This window comes from Panthera pardus, unplaced genomic scaffold, assembly GCF_024362965.1.
Source record: "Panthera pardus isolate Hobbes unplaced genomic scaffold, ASM2436296v1 HiC_scaffold_6, whole genome shotgun sequence".
Lineage (NCBI taxonomy): Eukaryota > Metazoa > Chordata > Mammalia > Carnivora > Felidae > Panthera > Panthera pardus.
In genome coordinates, this window is record NW_026526991.1 from 81570834 (window position 1) to 81591992 (window position 21159).

General features: G+C 39.8%; 1 protein-coding gene across 5 annotated transcripts in view; it reads left to right on the forward strand.

The window, feature by feature from the left end:
• The window catches only part of ITPR2 (inositol 1,4,5-trisphosphate receptor type 2), a 488958-nt gene that overhangs the window by 61080 nt on the left and 406719 nt on the right, over positions 1-21159 (forward strand). The window contains exon 2 of one of the 5 annotated variants that reach the window (XM_019452276.2): positions 16898-16989. The exons of the other annotated variants lie outside the window; for them this stretch is intronic. The gene's annotated coding sequence lies outside the window, so the exon portion shown is untranslated. The remainder of the gene's footprint in view (positions 1-16897; positions 16990-21159) is intronic. 5 annotated transcript variants of the gene reach the window in all.

Below are 21159 nucleotides of genomic sequence, written 5' to 3' on the forward strand. Positions count from 1 at the left end.
TTACTTAAGAAAAAAAAAAAAACTTCTATTGTGAAGTAAAGCATACATTCAAAAATGTAATGTATATACCTTTTTGTGTATGTATATACATACATGTGTGTGTATTAGGATATAAATTATATAGATATAGTAATAGAACTAACTGGGCAGAGTCCCCAAAGTAGCCCTGCTCTTTTTTTTTAAATAGATACCATTTTCAGAGCAGTTTTAGCTTCATAGCAAAATTGAAAGCAAAGTACAGAGATGTCCCACATATGCATATCCTCCCCCATTGTCAACACCCGCTACCAAGAGTGATACATTTGTTACAATTCATGAACCTACATTGACACATCATTATCACAAGGTCCACACTTTATACTAAGGTTCACTGTTGCTGGTGTGTGTTCTTTATACATTTATATACAAATGTATAAATGTGTATCTACCAGTATAGTATCACACAGAGTAGTTTCAGTGCCCTAAAAATCTTCTGTGCTCCACCTGTTCATCCTTCCCTCCTTTCTAATCCATCAACCCCTGATACTTTTCCACCTAGTTTTATTGAGATATAATTGGCACACGACATTGTATTAGTTTAAGGTGTACAATATAATGAACTGATATAAGTATGAATATATATCTAAACTAATTAGTATATGTGTGTGTGTGTGTGTGTGTGTGTATAACTAATTAGTTTAGTTAACATCCATTACCTCACAGAGTTACAATTTTTTTTCTTATGGTGAGACCTTTTTTTTTTTTTTGGAAGATTTTATTGTTTTAGGTAATCTCGACATCCAAAGTGGGGTTCGAACTTATAACCCTGAGATCAAGGGTCACGTACTCCACCAACTGAGCCAGTCAGGTGCCCCTCTTGTGATGAGAACCTTTTTTTAAAATAATTTTTTTTAAAGTTTATTTATTTTTAGAGAGGCAGAGAGAGAGTGAGCAGGGGTGGGGCAGAGAGAGTGAGGGAGAGAGAAAATCACAAGCAGATTCTGCAGGGTCAGTGCAGAGCCTGATATGGGGCTTGAAGCCACGATCTGAAACCAGATCATGACCTGAGCCGAAATCAAGAGTCATATGCTTAACTGACTGAGCCACGAGGCACCCCATGATGAGAACTTTTAAGATTTACTTTTTTAACAACTTTCAAAAATACAATGGAGTATTGTTAACTTTAGTCATCATGCTGTACATTACACTTACAGAACTTATTTATCTTATAACTGGAAGCTTGTACCTGTGTTCTTCTCTCCTCCATGCCCCTAACCCAGCCACCACTAATCTGTTTTTTTGTTTCTGTGGGCTCAGGTTTTTTAGATTCCACATGTAAGTGAGATCATACAGCATTTGTTTTTCTCTGTCTGATTTACTTCACTTAGTGTAATGTCCTCAAGGTCCATCCTTGTTATCACAAATGGCAAGATTTCCTTCCTTTTTAATGGCTGAAGAATATTCCATCATGCTCCATTTCAATAATACTCCATTGTATTTGATATATACCACATTTTTAATCCATTCATCTGTTGACAGACACATAGGTTGTTTCCATTTCTTGAATATTATAAATAGTGCAGTGCTTGGGAGTGCAGATATCTCTTAAAGATAGTGATTTTGTTTCCTACACATATATATCCAGAAGTGGGATTGCTGGATCACAAATGGTAGTTCTGTTTTTAACTTTTTGAGGTACACACTGTTTTACAGAGTGGCTGCACCACTTTACATTCCCAGCAATGGTGCAGAGTGGTTCCCTTATCTCAGCATCCTCACCAGCACTTGTCATTGTTTGTGTTTTTGATGATAGCCATTCTAACAGGTGTGAGGTGATATCTTGCTGTGGTTTTGGTTTGCATTTCCCTGATGACTAGTGATGTGGAGCACCTTTTCATGTACCTGCTGGCCATTCACATGTCTTCTGTGGGAAAATGTCTATACAGATTCTCTGCTCATTTTTTAATCACGTTGATTTTTTTCTCTTTATTTTTGCTATGGAGTTATATGAGTTTTTTAAATATAGTTTGGATATTAATCTCTTGTCAGATATGTGATTTGCAAATTTTTCTCTCATTCTAGCCTTTTATCCTTTACTTTTTCCAGTTTTTCCTTTTCCAGAATGGAAATTGAAATCATGCAGTATATTGATTGCATGCAGTACATTGATCCATTGATCATGTAATTGAAATCATGCAGTATATAGCCTTTTCAGACTGACTTCTTTTTCTTAGTATGTCTGCATTTAAGGTTCCTCCATATCTTTACATGGCTTGAGGGCTTCTTTTTAGTGCTGAATAATAGTCCATTGTCTGGATGTCCCAGTTTCTTTATCCATTCATCTACTGAAGGACATATTGGTTACTTCTAAATGTTGGCAATTATGAACAGAGCTGCCATAGACAGGGTGCAGGTTTTATGTGGACAAAGATTTTTGGCTCATTTGGGTAAATACCAAGGAGCATGATTTCTGGATCAGATGTTAAGAGTACATTTAGTTTTATAAGAAACCACCAGATGGTCTTTTAAAGTGGCTGTACTGTTTTGCATTCTCACCAGCAATGAATGAAGAGTTCCTGTTGCTCCACAGTCTTGCCAGCATTGGATTTTGGGTGTTTTCATAGGCATGTAGTTGTATCTCGTTGTTTTAATTTGCACTTCCTTAATTTCATAAAATGTTGACCATCCTTTCATTTGGTTATAATGTGAATCTTTTTTGGTGAGGTGTCTGTTTAGGTCTTTTGCCCAGTTTTTAATTGGGTTGTTTGCTTTCTTATTGTTGAGTTTTATGAGTTCTTTGTGTACTTTGGATAGTAGTCCCTTATCAGATATGTTTTTTTTTTTTTTTGCAATACTTTCTCTTACTCTGTAGTTTGTCTCCCATTCTTCTGACAGTATCTTTTGCAGAGCAGAAGTTTTTATTTATTTAAAAAATTTTTTTTAACGTTTATTTATTTTTGAGACAGAGAGAGACAGAGCATGAACAGGGGAGGGGCAGAGAGAGAGGGAGACACAGAATCTGAAACAGGCTCCAGGCTCTGAGCAGTCAGCACAGAGCCCGACGCGGGGCTCGAACTCACGGACCGCGAGATCGTGACCTGAGCCGAAGTAGGACGCTTAACAGACTGAGCCACCCAGGCGCCCCAGAAGTTTTTATTTTCATGAAGTTTGGCTTATCAATTCTTTGTTTCATGGATTGTGCCTTTGGTATTGTACCTAAAAAGTTATCACTTATCACTATACCCAATGGCATCTGAGTTTTCTCCTACACTGTCTTCTAGGAGTTTTAAAGTTTTGCGTTTTACATTTAGGTCTGTGTTCCATTTTTGTGAAGGGTGTAACTTTTGTGAAGGATGTAGGGTCTGTGTCTACATGTTTTCCCCCTACATGTGGATCTTCCAACACCATTTGTTGAAAAGACTGTCTTTTCTCCTTGTATTGCTTCTGCTCCCTTGTCAAAGATACAATTGACTGTAATCATGTGGGTCTATTTCTGGGCTCTCTAGTTTGTTCCATTGATCAATTTTTCTTTTTGCTTTTTAAATTTGTTTTGTTATGTTTATTTCTTTTGAGAGAGAGAGAGAGAGAGAGTGTGTGAGCAGGGGAGGGGCAGAGAGAGAGAGAGAGACACAGAATCGGAAGCAGGCTCCAGGCTCTGAACTGTCAGCACAGAGCCCTATGGGGCTCGAACTCACAAGCGTGAGATCGTGACCTGAGCCGAAGTCGGACGCCCAACCACCTGAGCCACCCAGATGCCCCCATTGATCGATTTTTCTGTTTTTCACGAGTATACTGTCTTGATTATGTAGTTTTATAATAAGTCTTGAAAGTTGGTTAGCCCTTTTTTTTTTTTTTTTCACTAAGGACAAATTGAGCTGAAGGAGGGAAGGTGGACACCAAAATTTCACCTTTTGTATAGTAGAGGCTAGGTATGGAGGTTAGGCTTTAAATATTTTGGCCCAGTGGGTGTGCCAGTTCTGAATTTAGAATCAGGCAGAACTCTCTACCCAGTCAGAGGCAGCATTCAGGTAATCAGGAAGCCTCTTTGCTTCCCCAGGCACATGTAAACACAAGGGTGGAAAAATGCCACAGTTTCACTGTCCAACTTGGAAGCAGTCCAAGTGGGGAGGACAGTCTTTACTAATGGTGCTATTAGAAAAACAGCAATACCAGTGCTTTGCAACCAGTTTAAGAACTAGAACCTACCAGTACCTCAGAAGCTCCCTTTGTGCCCCTGACTTTACTGTGCCCCCCTTTTTTCCCCCCTCAAAGGCAACTGCTATCCTGACTTCTGTGTTAACCATTCCTGCTCTTTCGTCCTGTTATTTATGATGTATGCATGCATTTCTGAGTTAAATGTACATGTCTCATTGTTTTCTGGGTCCATGAACTTGGATGTAAAAAATTTACATGTTTATTTTCACTTGCCTTTTTTTGTCATGAGTTGCATTATTTTTGCTGGTTCATTGCCTTTAATTATGAGTGTAGGTAATCAAACATTAGTCTGAGAAAAGGTCCAAGGGCTTTACTAGATTGCCAGAGGCCCATGGCACCTTCTTGCTCGGGTATTTCCCTAGGAGTAGGATTGCCGGATCTCAGAAAACATGTTTTTACACCATTGCTAGGAAACTGGCAGACTCTACATTCTGTTCTTTCTCACCCAGATTCCTCATCTATCACAGAACACAGATAATGTGAGTGACTGTTTTCTCAGTTCTCTAAAAGATGGGATGTAATTAGTCCATTCTAGATGCAGAGGAGAGAGGTTAAAGTGTTGTATACGATGAATTCCTTAGAGTGTTAGGGCTCACTTCTCTCCTGGTACCGCAGTTTTGGCATTCTGTTTTTGATGGGCATCTTCTTTTTCCTGCATTGGTGTAATGTAGTCAGACTAATTGAGGGTTTGACCCTGGCTCTGCCACTTACTGGGAACGTGACTTTGGGGTTTACTTAATCCCACTCTGTCTCACTATACACCCTGTAAAATGATGGTGATATAGACATGCTGGGGTTATTTGAAAATTAAATAAAATCGTTTGTGTAAAGTAACTAGCATGGTTACTGGCAAAGGTGGGATCACGGAGGGTTGTTTTCTTCCTCACCTCATCCCCTATAGTATAAGGAATCAGAGATGCAGATATTTTTTTAAAAATTTTTTTTTTTAACGTTTATTTATTTTTGAGACAGAGAGAGACAGAGCATGAACGGGGGAGGGTCAGAGAGAGAGGGAGACACAGAATCTGAAACAGGCTCCAGGCTCTGAGCTGTCAGCACAGAGCCTGACGCGGGGCTCAAACTCACTAGCCGCGAGATCAAGACCTGAGCCGAAGTCAGACGCTTAACCGACTGAGCCACCCAGGCGCCCCTCAGAGATGCAGATATTAAGATAAAGTCAAGATTGCCTTCTTTTCTTCCTTGAGATGCTGACAATTAATTTCATATTTGATATTTCGATGTAACCATATTTGATTCTGGTGACTTCCATCTTGTTATGGGTTTCCTTAGCTCAGACTTTGCGTGGGCTTGGTGGAAGTTAACAGTAGCAGAGATTAACAGTAATCTTGGGCAGCTCTAGAAAAGATGGTGTGGAAGTTACATACTTTGCCTCTGGGCTTGCCAGGAGCTGCTGTTCCCGCGTCTTGTGCACTGTCCTTTAGTCTTGCTTCACCACCTGTAATTATGCGCTAGTCTTTGAAGGCATTGTTCTCACCTTTCATTAGGTCGCTTGTATGTGCCAACTCATAGTATCAGTAATTTTGTACTTCATTTGTCTAGATTTGGTTGATGTTTGCAAAGCTAGTGTAATTTCCTTAGGTAAGATATAATTTGCAACAGAATGGCGCCTCACGATTTAAATAGCAGCTGTTGAGGGAAAGCAGACAGTTACAAACTACTGTTTCTGTCCCTTTGACAAAGAGCTGTGCTGTGATGAAATGAATAATGTATTTTAGAACATACCTGGGTTTGCTACTGTGTCTTGATTTTACATGGACAAAAGGTAAAAAACCCTCCTCATTTGAATTTGTTTTCAAATGTAACACAAGTTAGATTTCTGTGAGGGGATTTTGAAAGAATATCTGTCTTGTCACTAAGAGAAGGAAGTTCTTTCTGCTAGTTCATGTAATGGATATGGCCCATTACCTACTTCTTAGGATGGGTATTTCATTCAAAAGGTGAGAATTTATATGCCTGCATCATTCGTTGACTTGTAAAGTATTTACTGAACCTTTTTAAGTATTAGGTACTTTGATAGACATTGGAGATGTTATTACAAAATAATACAGATACTGTTTCTGCCTTCATGATGCAAATGGCCTACGATGCCCAGAGTTTAAATCTGGCCTCTAGGCCTTGATCCCAGAGAAGACCATGTGTAGAGTTGGAGGTGGTCCATAGAGTATCAATAACCTGTTGTTGGAAAAACTATAGATTTTGTAAATATTTCCTTTGATATTTTCCTTGTCATTTAATAAGAAAGTTAAAAAGAATGTTGACTGAGGGGTGCCTGGGTGACTCAGTCAGTTAAGCGTCCGACTTCGGCTCAGGTCATGATCTCATGGCTTGTGAGTTTGAGCCCCACATCAGGCTCTGTGCTGACAGCTCGGAGCCTGGAGCCTGCTTCGGATTCTGTGCCTCCCTCTCTCTCTGCTCCTCTCCCACTCATGCTGTGTGTCTTTCTCAAAAATAAATAAACATAAAAAAAATGTTGGCTGATTTCATTTGAGCTCAGGAGAATATAGAAAATCCATGTGTCCAGTTCGAAAGTTGGGTATGTAGGTTCAGTGGAACCCGAAACTCAAAAGGATAGTCCAGCTACTGGATCAGATATCCTGCTATACCTGGAACTCTTCTTCACAGTCTGGTCTGTGAGGACTTAGACATCCTCTTTTCCAACAAGAGGCTTTATATTCTGGACTTGTGTCTTTTAACAGAAACGTTACAGACCTGGATTTTTTAAGAGCCATTGTGGCTAGAAAGACTGGGAAAAGGCTAGTGGTAAGGTGGGGAATCGTTTTTTCTTCATTAAGGGTAATTGATCTGGACAAATTAATCAAGTAATGGCTAATTGCAAGGCAAAAACAACAAGCAAAGGGGGGAATATAATGTGGACTAATGTTAATAATCATCTATTATGTACTAGATGGTATTTGGTTATTTCTAAATTTTCATGGTCAATTTGTGTATATTTTTTAATTTTTTTAATGTTTATTTGAGAGACAGAGAGAGAGCAAGTGCGGGGGGTGGGGGGAGACAGAGACAGAGACATGGAATCCGAAGCAGGCTTTAGGCTCTGAGCTGTCAGCACAGAGCCCAATGTGGGCTCGAACTCACAAACTGTGCATGAGATCATGACCTGAGCCGAAGTCAGATGCTTAACCGACTGAGCCACCCAGGTGCCCGCATTTTTTTTTAAAAAAATTTAATGTTTATTTATTTTTGAGAGAGAGAGAGTGGTCAGCTGGTATTTTTAAATTGAGAAAAGAAGGTATCAATGTATATTTATGGATATTTAAAATATAGATTTACATACTGTGTCTAGTTAATGAAGAAAGAAGGTTAGAAGTGGGAGATAAAAAGTAAGGAAGGTAGGAAGAGGATGAAGAAAAGACTGGCTCTCCATGACACAAGGAAAGAGATGGAAGGGAAAGCCATATGGAAGGGAAAGGAGACAATAGGAGAGGTTCTCACCTGGGCTGTTAATTTGGGCAGTTATCTTCAGAATCAAATTTTAGTAACTGCCATTGTCCTTTCGATTCTGATTAAGACACAAGCAATTATTCTTAATACTTCCAGAACTGTCTTTGAATTTCTACAAATTCTCAAGTAGGAGAATCTAAGCAGCCAGCTCCTACCCTCACTTTCCCATCTTCCACATTCCAAAGAAGTATTTAAAATTTTTTTTAATGTTTATTTATTATTTTTGAGAGAGAGAGAGAGAGAGCAAGTAGGGAAGGTTCAGAGAGATGGAGACAGAATCTGAAGCAGGCTCCAGGCTCCGAGCTGTCAGCACAGAGCCCAACATGGGGCTGGAACCCGTGAACTATGAGATCATAACCCGAGCTGAAGTCGGATGCTTCACCAACTGAGCCATCCAGGCGCCCCTCAAAGAAGTATTTTTTTTAAGGACTCTGCCTAAAGCATTATCACAACATAGTGTACTTCCTGAGGGTCTCATAAAATCAGAGATGAATTTGGATCAGATAGAGAAAGAAGAACACTTGAATTAAAGAAACATTTTCATGTATTTGAAAAGTTATTATGCATATAATAACTAGTCACTATCTCAAATGAGGCTGTAATAGGAGAAAGTAGCTTAGCCATTGTAGGCAAAAAGCACTTTATTACTAAAAAAAGAGTGCTGTTGAAATTAAAATGAGTTTTTAGATGTCTAAATTGAAATCTTTTAAACTATTTTTAAAAAGGAGACTGTTCACCCATCGTAGTTAATTATTAATCCTGCTTATGCCTCCAGACTGTTAAAAGGTAAACTGAGGCACATTAAAAATTTGAAGTTTATATGGGCAAATATCAATTGGAATTGGGCAGTAGTAAACCAGGAGTGTTCCAATGACAGGAGCTAGGGGTGAGGTTTTTATAGAGAAGGTGCAGAAGGAAAGCAATGATTTGATTGTTTAATATTTTACAGTGTTGTGCAATTTGGGAAAGCCTGGTTGGCTGTTTTTGATTGGTTTCACTTTCTTGGATTCCCAGGCATTGACTCTGACTTAGGTTTTGGTTTGCTTCTGTAGGCTACCGAGACACTGGAGCCCACTCAGTCTCATGGCCTCCCTGACTATGTCAAGACTATAGACACATAGCTCTGTAATTCAGTGGGATTATGCATGTGGTAAAAATAATTTCATGTCTGGCTTTAAAATCATGTTATTTTGTAGTGTTGGTTGAGGACCTTTAGAGCTTCTAGTATAAGATGATGCTTTTGATATTTCACACTCCGCGTATTTGAGCTGATGGGAGTTTGTTGTTAGAGCGTGTAATAGAGAAGCGAGGGACAACGTGAATCAGTCTGGGTCACCACCACCTGTGCCTCATGGCTGCAACCTTGGCTATAGTAGCTTGAAATTAGTCCTCATGATGCCAGTGACTGTGGGAAATGTCCCCTCAGAAGTGGGTGTCTGTTGCTCTGAATTCTAGGGCAATGGTCTCTCAATAGTTTGATCGCATCAGAAAAAAGTGAGTGAAATGGATCTGTGTTGACTTATAGATTATGTGTTTATTACTCTAATACAGATTTATATATACTATTGAACCTACACAAAAATAAAATTTAAAATAGAAGATAAAAAATGTAAATTTAATTTCTAGCATTTGCTTCCACACTCTACTACTATCTTTGGGTGATCTTCTGGAATGTGCATACCATTTCTGGAACCTTCTGCTCTGGTGTTTAGCCATTAAGACGACTCAGCTATTTTCGTTGCCTGGAAGATATTAACTAGCTGCGTGATCTTGAGCAGATATCCAAACTTAACTTATTTGTAAAGTGGGGAGCGATTATAGCAGTCTCATAGAATTGCTTTGGAGATTAAAGGCAACAAGGTATCTAAAGTTGTTAGCGCAGTGTCTGAAATATTACCTATTTTCCTGATGTCATTGACAAGTTGTTTTTCCATTTCTGTCTTACCTCTTCTGTTCATTCATGATTACCTACCAACTTTCCTTTTGCCTCAGGATTTTTGCTTACTGCGTTCACTCTGTGTGTTTCTGCTGGCTTTCTTCTCTCATGTGCAGAGAGAGGATCTGTTTGGGCTCATTGTTTATAACCACACGTCCCATTTTTTCGGAGGCAATCCTGGTTTTCACCTGTTGTCCCAGTGTAATTACAGGGGTTCTTTTAACTTTAAAAGTGTCCTGGTTTGGAAATAAAATAAAACACATGGTCACCCTATTTATTAATCAGTCACCATCAAGTATAGTGGACCTCTGTGAGGCAGATCTCTTAAATGAAGGCCACCTAGTTGGCACTGTACAGCCTAGAGATGGTTCTCTTCAGATGAGGTGTAAATCTCTAGTTTACTCTAAGTGTTACCCAAAGAGAAGGGTTCCATAATTTACTGTCTATGAGGAGATGACAAGGGGAGTGGTGAATGTGACATACCCTTAGAGAGATGTCTAGTGTCAGAGCTAACTATAAATATATTTAAAGATATATTACGTTATGGAAGGGCAGGGATGTTGGAGTCTATAGCCATGATGACTGTCTACCCAGATTGCAAAATGAAAATCAAGCATTTATTGGGTATTGAGCTTGGAAATCTAACTGTGCAACCTAAAGCTCAACATTATGGTAAATATTTTCCAAACTGAGATTAAGCTCTTTTGATTTGGCATGAAACGTGCTACTATTATGTAAGGTCACTCTCAAGTTACTCTCAAGTAATAGGAGTTAGAAATAGGTTATCTTATTCTTCACCAGGCTCTCTAGGAGGAGCAGGATCGTTTCTTGTTTTCTAATGGTTCATGTTGTCTGGCTCCATATTTTACCCCTGTTGGACATCCAGCAGGTATTAATTAGCAATTGTGAAGGTTATTCTAGCAGTGCAGGGTGGGGGAGAAGATACATGATTAATAAATTATGTACATCTTGGGGTGCTTGGGTGGCTCAGTTGGTTGAGCATCTGACTTTAGCTCAGGTCATGATCTCGTGGCTGGTGAGTTTGAGCCCTGCATCGGGCTCTGTGCTGACAGCTCAGAGTCTAGAGCCTGCTTCAGATACTGTGTCTCCCTCTCTCTGTGCCCCTTCTCGGCTCACACTCTGTCTCTCTTTCTCTCTCTCTCTAAAATAAACATTAAAAAAATAAATTATGTACATCTTCATCTTCAAGTGATTCCTATAACTGTGTTTCTGAGTCATAGTACTTAAAATGATTAGTGATTTAGGGAGTCATAGAGGACAGATGTCATAATAAAGAAAATGAAATTTTTGGTGTTTATTCCTTCTTTGATGACATATATGGGAATTGATAACATATGAAGCTGATGGACAAATTAATTTTGGCATTCCCTGAGATCTGTAGGCTTGGTTTCCAAAAATGAACATAATACTTGTTTGTGATTTTTAGAATCCTTAAAATCCTGGTACAATATTTAAAAGCAAGGGCCTTTATTTTCTCTCATAGAATCAAGAGCAGGCCGTGAATGTAGTGGAACGTAATCAGTATCTCATTGTTTCTCCAGGAGGAAAAAAAACCAGGGATTGTAACTGTGTGATTACTACACTTAGAAAATCTGTTATGACTAAAATATGGCTCTAATTTAGATTTTTCCACCAATGCTTGATATCTTAAATAATGAAATAAACAGTAACTTTTCCTTCAGAAATCTTTATGCATACTATGCCTGAATGATCGCTGCTTTGGATCACAGTCCATTTTTAATTTCCTGACCAGGACATTTATAAGTCAATGCCAGCTAGTCATGAGTTCAGTTTCTTCCTCAAGTTTCCTATCTTTAAACTGAGGAGTAGACATAATTACCCATAAAAACCTTATAGGGAATCAAGCTAATACTGTTGGAGAAGGGCTGGGGTTATGTGAGTGCTGTGTGATACCTTACAGTCAGATCCCAGCAATGAATTTCACTTCTTTTTGTACCTCAACATGTACTTAAAAGAATGAATTTCCCTAGGTTTTGCCCCTTCCCTTCATATTCCTTTACTTCCATTTTTTGAATTTCATCTGTTCCTGTGGTTTAATAATTATCTTTGTGCTAATAGTGTCTAAAATTTGTATTTCGAGCTACTTACGATTTGCCCGGCCTATGCAGTGACTCATCACACATGGATTTCCTGAGGAAAATGATATTTTAGAATCTCAAGCATTCTTTTGCAATTTAAAAAATAACTTACCCAAATATCAAGGAATGGCCATCATTATTACCACTAAAATTAAAAGGAAGGTCTTCTCTCCTGTGGAAAATGGGACACCCCAGTGGATATGTTCTGCAGGCAGTTTGGAAATCATGCTACTGAAGTTTTAGTGAGAAGATGGTTTGGAGATAATACATCTAAAATTCAGGTAGGAACAAATGTGAAAACAATGAGAAATGATGATCTCTTTGTAATATTATAGCATTAAATGAGTGTTTTAATTAGGGAAGGCTTCCCATAGAAGGTATTTTCTTCAGCGACTTGAACTGGTGGAAAGCTGATACGCTGAATTATTCAGATGATAGACTAACACACATAAGTCTCTTATGAAGGCAAAAGAAGCTATGGGTTTGTGGCAGGGTGTTTTCTGGCCTGGAATAGGCAATCTTCTGGAGGATAATAAGGAAGGTTGGTGAAGTAATGACACGAGACAGGCGACTTGATGGAAGACACTCAAGCAGAGGTAAATACATTTCCATTTGATGCAGAATTCTTGAACAGGAGAGTATGTTAAAAGCAGCATTGGAAGAAATTCACCCGGTGGTCTTGAGACTGAACTGGAAGAGATGTGAATGATGGGGAGTCCGGCACAAACACAGTTGGTAGGTTGTCCTCCCGAGAGGTGGTGAGCTGTGCATTTCAGCGCAGTTTAGCAAATGGACAATGGTCACTATGAAAGTGAAACAAGAGACGTATCAAAAAAACCTTATGGAATTTGATTAGTCAAAACTGCATACTATTTGAATGAATAACATGAAGAACAGAGGAGTTGAAGATGTTTTAAAGCATATATTAGGTTTGAGCTGTATTAAATTACCAAATTTGAACTACTTTTTTTTAGACTTAAAAATTTTTAGTTTTTAAAAAGTTAACATGTGCACAAAAGGAAACTGAAAAACACAAGAAGTAAAGAACAAAGTCATCCGTAATCACAAGCAGTTTACAGTTTGATTTCTAGGTCCCATGTGTGCATCTACACAACTAAGCATTTTAATGTAATTAAGCTCGTATGTTTATGTATCATGCTTTTTTACACACCACGAATATTTACCATTTCAAAGTCCCAAAACTATGAGTATTTTGATAACCAAGAATACACTACGCCAACTCCATCTGAAAGAAAAAAAATGTAATCCTGCCTTTCTTTTTTTTTTTTTAATTTTTTTTTAACGTTTATTTATTTTTGAGACAGAGAGAGACAGAGCATGAACGGGGGAGGGTCAGAGAGAGAGTGGGAGACACAGAATCTGAAACAGGCTCCAGGCTCTGAGCTGTCAGCACAGAGCCCGACGCGGGGCTCGAACTCACGGACCGCGAGATCATGACCTGAGCCGAAGTCGGACGCCCAACCGACTGAGCCACCCAGGTGCCCCGTAATCCTGCCTTTCTTGGTGACAAAAATTTCATAGAAGACAACAGGCCTCTAGATAAAGATTTTGGCAGAGTTACAGTTAAAATACTGCATTCCCGGGGTGCCTGAGTGGCTCAGTCGGTGAGGTGTCCTACTTCGGCCCAGGTCATGATCTCGCAGTTCGCGAGCTCAAGCCCCACATTGGGCTCTGTGCTGACAGCTCAGAGCCTGGAGCCTGCTTCGGATTCTGTGTCTCCCTCTCTCTCTGCCCCTCCCCTGCTCAAGTTCTGTCTGTCTTTCTCAAAAATAAATAAACATTAAAAAAAATTACAAAATAATGAACCTTGTCCACAGCAAACACAGGTACTTCATAAAAGTGCACATACAGACCTCTAGTTATTACATAAAACTGTCTTCTAGATGTGGAGATACTAACAGAAAGAAAGCCCTTCCCTCACCCCTCCTCTGCTCCCTCCACCATTTCAGTGACTAAGTAAGTACAGGACTACATCTAGCTCCAAGAAGTGGTTTAACAGACACTCCCAGAACAGCCCTTCCTAGAAACTAACAAAGGGCTTTTATAAAGGGATTATTTTACTACCTCTACTTTTAATATACTTTGGGCATTAGGAGTTGTTTCTCCTTTAACACACAGTATTATTAACTAAAATGCACCTACAGAACAATGATTAGACAATCTAAATTTGTCTAAAGACTCATGGGCACAGAACCCTTCTCTCCTCACTCCCCGCCCCCCCCCCCAGTTGAACAGTCACCACACTCTCTAGCACATCAGGTTCAACACGTCCATTCCCCAAATACAACCATTCCTGTAAATTAACAGAATAGTTAAAGGGGGTTGTTATTTTAATTCTCTACTTCTAACACGTTGTTCACTTTCAAACATCTAGAAGACTAGACATTTCAAGTAAGGATTTACCAAATTTGAACTTCTTAAATCTACCAAAGTGGTAGTTTTATATGGTTTCTTGTGTACACAACTAGTTGGAGGTGACTACTCTAAAAAATGGGTAATGGCATCAGTAAGGAACCAAGAATTGGAAGGGTAGCAATATTACCAATTATGTGAAGACAAAGATTTCAAGTGATTGTAGGTGTTTTTAGAGCTCTGAGCTGGGAGTGGGGTAAATTGTAGAATCAAGAACTAACTAACTAAATGCAAATTTCATGAATAATTTTTCTTTGGAATTTTAAATTTACTAACTGAAATTTACTAGCTGAAAGTTCAGTAGAGAAACTTTGGAAGATTGGTTACCTCTTTGGACAGTTTGGTCCTGACCTGGGCAACTGCTCAGTTTTGAATTATTTGGCTATTGAGCAAGAAAAAGTAATTTTGTGAATTTGAAAGGGAGCCTGGAAACATGTTTTTCTCACTTTTATAGTTTTCCAATGTAGCCACAAAGATAATTAGACACAAGTTAACTAAGAATCTAAACGTAATTCTGTCTCTGTCTGTCAGTTGGTCTCGCGCGCGCACACACACACACACACACACACACACACACACACACACACACCTGAGAAGAAAACACTTGAAATCTTTGAAAAAAAGGCAGGTACATACAATAATGCACTGTTTGTTTATTGAGATATAATTGGCATACAACATTATATTGGTTTAAGATGTGCAACATAATGATTTGGAATTTGTATATATTGTGAAATGATCACCCCAGTAAGTCTAGTTAACATAAGTCACCATATTTTTTTGTTGTGATGAGAGCTTTTAAAGTCTACTCTCTTTGCAACCTGCAAGTATACAATACAGTATTGTGTCACTATGTTGTAAATGACTTATTTGTTTTAAAATTGGAAGTTGGTACCTTTTGACTCCTTCACTTGTTTTGCCTAGCCTCAGCACCCTGCCTCTGACAACTACCAATCTGTTCTTTATATCTATGAGCTTGTTTTTTTTGTTTTGTTTTAGATTCCACATATATAAGAGATAATATGGTATTTGTCTTTTTTCTGTCTGATTTAGTTCCCTTCTCATAATGCCCTCAAAATCCATCTCCATGTTGTTACAAAAGGCAAGATTTCATTCTTTTTTATGGCTAACAAATATTCCACAGTGTGTGTGTGTGTGTGTGTGTGTGTGTGTATACAACATTTTATTTATCCATTCATCTGTTGATGGACACTTAAGTTATTTCCATACTTTGGCTCTTGTAAATGTTGCAATGAACATGAGGGTATGTATATCTTTTTGAGTTAGTGTTTTTGGTTCTTTGGATAAATACTCAGAAGTGGAAATGCTGGATTATACAATAGCTCTGTCTTTACTTTTTTGTGGAAACTCCATGCTGTTTTACATAGTGGCTGCACCAATATACATTCCTACCAGCAGTGCACAAGGGTGCCCTTTACTCCATGTCCTTGCCAACTCTTATTTCTTGTCTTTTTGAAGTAGCCATTCTAACAGGTGTTAGGTGATATCTCAGTGAACAATGCACTGTTTTCAAATACTCAACTTGGGTGAATTGCCTTGACAGTCCTCTACTTTTCTCCATGTAGATCTTATTGGTGAGTGTAAATTCATAAATGGCCCATGTTTACTCCAGTAATAAAGAATGTAACAGCATTTCCAGATTAAGTTTGTGACGTTCTCAGCAAACCAAGGTAGTGTGAGTCTGGAGGAAATCTCCTATAGACTGCTTTGAAAAGGATGTGTCACTAGCCCAGCCAGCTCTCCAAGGAGGCATGCCACACTAAATAGGACCAAGTAGCAGTGAAGGAAAGGTTACATGTTTTTGAGTGGCAAATTGTCAGGTTATTTCTTCCCATTTCCTATTCAAACTCACGTCCAGTGCTTCCTAAATAGCACAGAAACACTAGCCCTGTCTTCTCTAAGCTCAGCCAATGTGGGGTATGGGGCTAAGTAGAATGAGCTCATTCTCCAGGTTCCCTCCATTTGCATGCATATTTTATTGGGTCTTCAAAGAAGCAGCTCATGAAGAGCCATGCAAGTGTGTGTGCGTGTGTGTGTGTGTGTGTGTGTGTGTGTGTGTGTGTGACAGAGAGGAGAGAGAGAGAGAGAGAGAGAGAGAGAGAGAGAGAGAGAGAGAGAGAGAGAGATTCTATTTTGAGTGGTTTGTGCTCACTTAGGGTGAATGGGGTGTGATGTTTCATATTTATCCCACTCTGTGTTTCCCCATGGTTAGGTATTATTAGGTTTCAGAAGAAATGTAATGCCCAGTCTCTGATTTTGAGGGAGTTGGGAAATAAGTTGGGGAGATAAGCATCTATGTACAAAATAAAGAACAGCAAAAACCAGCTGTAATCATTATTGGGTAGTAAGTATTCTAGGGGTCTGAGGAGGAATTTTTTTTTTTTTTTTTTGTGACGTGATTTAGTCATGAAGCCTTCTTGGAAGAATGAGGTTTATGTTTTAGAATTAAATTTCAATTAAGTTAGCATTTATTGAATATCTTCTGTGGCAGTCTCAGTAATGGAACTAAATTGTGAATTATGAGTGAAAAAAACAGCCGGGTGTGATTGTTTTTGTATAGTTCAGGTAGAAGCATCTAAATGCTTTTTTCTAATTGTGTTCCACAAAACAACATTACGATGGCCATATTATTGTTATTCCCCCCCCCCCCCCCCTTTTTAAAGCAAATATTTCTTAATTTTTGCTTGGTTCACTTGTGTTTTTCCTGTAGACTTCTCTACCTTCTCTAAGTGAAGATTTTGTGACGGCATTTATTCTTTCTCGAGCCCTGGCAAGTCCCTCACGGGTGATTCTTCAAGCAGTGTGAGTCAGCTGTCTTGGTAGCAATTGTTCTAACGAGCCGATAGTTCAACTTTGCAGTTTTGGGCTCTCGAAAAATAATCCCGTACCATTTACCGGATCATTAGCCTATCCAGAATTTCTGCCTCAAATACACTTTTATGTCTGTGGTGCCGAGGATTGCTTTCACCTTCTGCCTGGATTCAGTCACACAGAGTGGGAGCATCACGATGTGTGATCCTTAGAAGTGCAATCAAAACTGTGCATCAGTGGAACCAGCTCATATTTAGTGAAGTCACATCTGCTTTGTGTCTGTGTTTGTTCAGGGATAAAAGGAAAGAAGCACCAAGGCTCCTTTATGCTCTCATGTTTTCATCTAGCAGGCAGGGAGCGCGGGAGGTCTGTTGTTCGTCATTCCTGGATAAGATCAAAGCCCGCCTGTTCTGGCAAAGCCGTTGCTAATCTGCAGGCAGGATAGGCCTCTATGACCCTTGAGAACGTTTATAATGCTGCTACCTGGGAAACATCTCTTCCTGCTTGCGAAACAGTGTAGCTGAAAAAAGTTGCACCTACCATCTTTTGCCTGATTTTCACAGACAACTTATTCTGATAATTTATAAGTGAATAACATTTTGCCTGAAAATGATTTTTCTCCATACTCACATTTTCCTTTTGAAAGTAACCACTTTCTTAATAAAGCCAAGGAGATGGTAAGATACTCAAGAAAGAACATATTTCCTTTTGCTTTATTGCTTTTCTCATACTTTTTAGGCATCTCATGAATCGGACCCAGTAAACTGCGGGCTCCTGTGACTGTGTCCTATACTTCCTATTCGGTCAAAATAATTCATATTTAGGACAAAAAAAAAATGTAGATTGTACCAAAGTTTGTGGGATTTTATTCAACATCCAGGAATGAATGTAACTAACATCATGCACTTCTTTTACTCAGTTATTCATGTGTGTGTTCACTCATGTAGGAAACATCCTTTGAGTGCTAAGTGCCAGGCACCCATCTCATGGTGCTGTGCAATGTAGGAAGGTAAAGCAACATAACAGAGTGTGGCTGGAAGGGGTTGCTGTTTTCGCAGTGGCAGGGAGGGCCTTGCTGATGTTCCAGCGGAGGCCTGAGTAGGAGAGAGAGTCAACTCTGCAGACATCATGGGGAAAAGGCAGAGGCAGAGGGAGCATCCAGGTCAGAGGTCCTGCGTAAGTGTCCGTAATAGCACGCAGGTGGGGGGACTGGGGTGAGCTAGTGAGTGGCCCCGAGGGTAGCAAATGAAGTCAGGAAGGTTGTCAGGGGTGGCAGAGGCCAGGGGCCTGTGTCTGGGTTTGAGCAGAAACGGACCGGACCTGACTTGTGTTTTAATAGACTCACTCCCGCTGCTGTGTGGAGAGTTAGTTAACAGGCAGAGGGGCGGGCATGGAAACACGGAGACGGGGTAGGAGGATTTCGCCGTAGCCAGGGGAGAAATTATGGCAGTCGAGTTAGGCTGAGAAGTCGGTGAGAAATCAGATTCTAGATATATTTTAAAGGTAGGCCTTACAGGGATTTTATTACGTGGAACTTGAGGTACAAGAGAGGGGATGCATACAAGGCTGGCTCTCGAGTTTGCAATCAAGGCGCCTGTTCAGCACTCTGCCTGTGTGATTTATGTTGTTGCGTGAGGAGCAGTTTGTTCTTTTTCATTACTGTTTTAGGATTCCGTTGTATGAATGTATCACAATTTACCCATTCTCTAATTGATGATCATTTGAGTAGTTTCCAGTTTGGGGGCTACGATGAATAATACTGCTGTAAACATCCTTTACGTGTCTTTTGGTGGGCAAAAGCAGTTATATCCCTTGGGTAGAAGTGGAGTTGTGATTTTGTTCTTTCTGTCTTTCCACATCACTCTGGCACGCTTGCTTACATTGATGCTGGGAGCTCCTGTGGCTTCTTGCGGACCTGCTCTAGGAATTCTTCTCTACCTGAGCACACACTTGGGACTGACTCCCTTTTTCTGTTCCCTCTCCAGCATCTTGCAACAATCTTCTCTTTCTTCTGTTGATTAACAAGGCAGAGTTTAGCTCATGCCTGCCTATAACTCACTATGTTTATACAGTTACCAGCAGGGGAGCTTAACATGATTTACATTGGTACATTTCCTTACTGTAGTGGTTGCTACAGGTTTTTGAGGAGTCTACATCTCCCCCTCTCACAATGTGATAAAAGCTATAGGCCCTCTGATAGAAAATGCCCCTGTGAACACACACACTTTTTCTTATATTTTTTCTTACACTTTTGGGGGATTTGTGGTCCTCCAGGAAACTGTGGGTCCATGGTGCCTAGATTAAGACTCTTCTCTGTTTTGTAATGCCTTAAAAATGTGTCAGTACTTTCGTTTACCCTGACTCTTCAAGATCTTCTGCTCTGAGCTGTCCCTGTCAAAAGAAGTAGACATACAAATGACCATATATGCATAGATATAAAACTGATTAATACAGAGAGTCTAACCTATCTGGCAAAAGACATAAGAATTATTAGCAGTTAGAAAAGTCATTGTAATGACTGTGGAGTCCTCATTCTCTTCAGTTCTGTGACCATTTGAGAAGTTTCCTAACTGTGTCCTTCACCACTCTTGTTAAACTGCGTGACTAGAGATTCAAAGAAATAAAATGCAGTTCAGCTGGACCCTCCCAGGCTGAGAGGGCCTTGCCTTGGCCTCAGGGACAGCTGGCATGCGGTTGGGATGTGCACGCCTCCTGTTCCCTCCCTTACCAGGAACCTGCTCCTCCTCAGCCTGGGTGCATTTCCTGTCTCGTATTTTCTTAGTGGGTGAGTGGTTGGGTGCTACTGCATCAGAGTTCGTGGAAAAGAATGGAAGAGAACATGTGTGCACTAAATGAAGCACACAATTAAATAGTCCATGATAAATTTGATCCTTTTCTTGGAAAAATGAACATTTTTTTCTTTAAAAACTTACTGGTTTGAGATGTTTTACAAAAGTAACAGGAAAGTACAAGGTGAAGATCATTTCCCTCCTGCAATGCCCATTGCCGCTCTGCACGGAGAGCCACTGTTACCCGTTTACCTTCCCAGGGTTTTTATCAAGCATGGAAAAGCACGTTGTGGATCTGTTTGTTTCTGCTGGACTGAGATCACATTACACCGTGCTGTGCGGCTTCTGTCTTCCACCTTGTAGGGTAGCACAGGCATGCTTTTGTGCATAGGCTGTGTTGGTGCTGGGTCAACTTCCTCTTATTTTGTCTTCCTTTTCTAATGCGCTGGTTTTCTTTTCCTTGTTTTTAAAGTAACAAGCTGGTACCCTAGCATTCAAAGTTGACCACACAGTACTTTTTTGTACCTGTGAACTCTTGGATTTTAACATATTTGATGTGCTTTAGTTCAATTCAGTCTTTAGTCTGGATGCTTCGATAGTCTCATCTTTGTTCGGTGTCAGCCTTCCCAAGTCTTTTTTGACGTGACTCAGTGGTCTGAGCTGAATTCCTCACTTTCACATATGAGAAGGTATTCTAGCCTATTCGTTTCCCCAGGTTAAAGTTAAATTTTGGAAACAAGGCTCAATTTTACTTTGTGCTTTGTTTAGGAAAATTTGTCTCACTAGGCTTAACCAGATCTATCTGCTGCAAGACTGGGTGTGCCTTATCAGTCAATCATCAAATATTTTTGAGAGTGGCCATGTGCGGGGAAGCCAGCTAAATCCTGTTATGGTAGCAAACAAGTCACCCCCGTCTTCTTGCTGCCGTACCCAGCAAACCAGAATGCAAACAACAAAAAGGAGTTCTTACTATTCCTTTAACATTTATCTTAAACTTTTTTTTTAATGTTTTTATTTATTTTTGAGACAGAGAGAGACAGAGTATGAGCAGGGGAGGGGTAGAGAGAGAGGGAGACACAGAATCCGAAGCAGGCTCCAGGCTCCGAGCTGTCAGCACAGAGCCCGATGCGGGGCTCGAACCCACGGACCGGACTGTGAGATCATGACCTGAGCTGAAGTTGGACGCTTAACCGACTGAGCCACCCAGGCGCCCCTGCTTTAACATTTATCTTAAGAATATTTTTGGGAAACCACCGATCCATGGAAAGGTATGCGATTGAAAGCCATATACAAATACAGTAATTTATTTACTTTTTTTTTAGTTTTATTGTACAATAATTTACTTACAATAAAATCCACCCATTTTAAGGGC